General features: G+C 44.8%; 1 non-coding gene across 1 annotated transcript; it reads left to right on the forward strand.

The window, feature by feature from the left end:
- The first annotated feature begins 850 nt into the window (after positions 1–850).
- Positions 851–957, forward strand: LOC114385609. The gene has a single exon (XR_003660974.1). It is a non-coding gene; the product is annotated as a small nucleolar RNA R71 (small nucleolar RNA).
- The last annotated feature ends 588 nt before the right edge of the window (positions 958–1545 follow it).

The following is a 1545-nucleotide window of genomic DNA, read 5'->3' on the forward strand; positions in this document are numbered from 1 at the left end:
ACTGACATTTTTGGGATTTTGGACAGCTTGAGATTGCAGCTTGTCAGAATTCTGGGACTGTTGTTGATTCAATTGGGTAGCTAATTGTCCCATCTGATTGGTTAAGCTCTGAATGGAGGCTCTGGTCTCTTGCTGAAACTGCATGTTCTGCATAGTCATTTGCCTCACAAGTTCTTCGAGGGAAGGTTGTGGAGGGGCCTCAACTGTTGGCTGTTTCTGGGGTTGTTGCTGTTGTTGGATTGGTGGAGGAATGTATGGTCTGCTTGGGCCAGCAGCATTTTGGAAGGAAGGAGCAGGCTGCTGCTGTTGTTGCTGAGGGCTGGACCATCTGAGGTTAGGGTGATTCCTCCATCCAGGGTTGTATCTGTTGCTGGAAAGGTCATAATTGCTCTTTTGTGGTTGATTTTGCTGCTGAGGTTGAGGAGGTCTATTGTAAATATTTGCAGCATAAGCTTCAGGCTGCTCAATTGCTCCAGGTTGCTGCATGGAAGGGCAAAGGTCTGTATGGTGGTCAGCAGAGGAGCACAAACCACAAACCCTTGCGACAGGTAAAAATTTCTGATTCAAGGCCAACTGGGTTACCAAGTTGACCAACGCATCCAGTTTGCCTTCAAGCTTCTTAGTTTCAGATGATGCAGATGGGTTTGTAGCTACCTCATGCACTCCTCTAATGACTATGGCATCATTTCTGGCGCTAAACTGCTGGGAGTTGGAGGCCATCTTCTCAATTAAATTTCTGGCTTCAGCAGGAGTCATGTCTCCAAGGGCTCCACCACTGGCAGCATCTATCATACTTCTCTCCATATTACTGAGTCCTTCATAAAAATATTGGAGAAGAAGCTGTTCTGAAATCTGATGGTGGGGGCAACTGGCACATAGTTTCTTAAATCTCTCCCAGTACTCATACAGGCTCTCTCCACTGAGTTGTCTAATACCTGAGATATCCTTCCTGATGGCTGTGGTCCTGGAAGCAGGGAAAAATTTTTCTAAGAATACTCTCTTAAGGTCATCCCAGCTCGTGATGGACCTTGGAGCAAGGTAATACAGCCAGTCCTTTGCCACTCCCTCTAATGAATGAGGAAAAGCCTTCAGAAATATGTGATCCTCTTGGACATCTGGGGGTTTCATGGTGGAGCAGACAATGTGAAATTCTTTCAAATGTTTGTGCGGGTCTTCACCTGCAAGGCCATGAAACTTCGGAAGCAAATGAATCAGTCCAGTTTTAAGAACATATGGGACATCCTCATCAGGGTATTGGATGCACAAGCTTTCATAGGTGAAATCAGGTGCAGCCATTTCCCTTAGAGTCCTCTCACGAGGTGGAGGTTGTGCCATGTTCTCAGAATGTGCAAAATCAGAATGCTCAAAATTATAATGCTCAAGATCAGGATGTTCAAAATCACCAATAACAGAATGCACAGATTCACCAGTTATGGAATGCTCAGAATGATCAAAAGGTATAAAATGATGCCTAACTAATCTATGAAATGTCCTATCTATCTCAGGATCAAAGGATTGTAAGTCAGATGGATTGCCTCTAGTCAT

Source organism: Glycine soja, chromosome 14 (assembly GCF_004193775.1).
Source record: "Glycine soja cultivar W05 chromosome 14, ASM419377v2, whole genome shotgun sequence".
Classification (NCBI taxonomy): Eukaryota; Viridiplantae; Streptophyta; class Magnoliopsida; order Fabales; family Fabaceae; genus Glycine; species Glycine soja.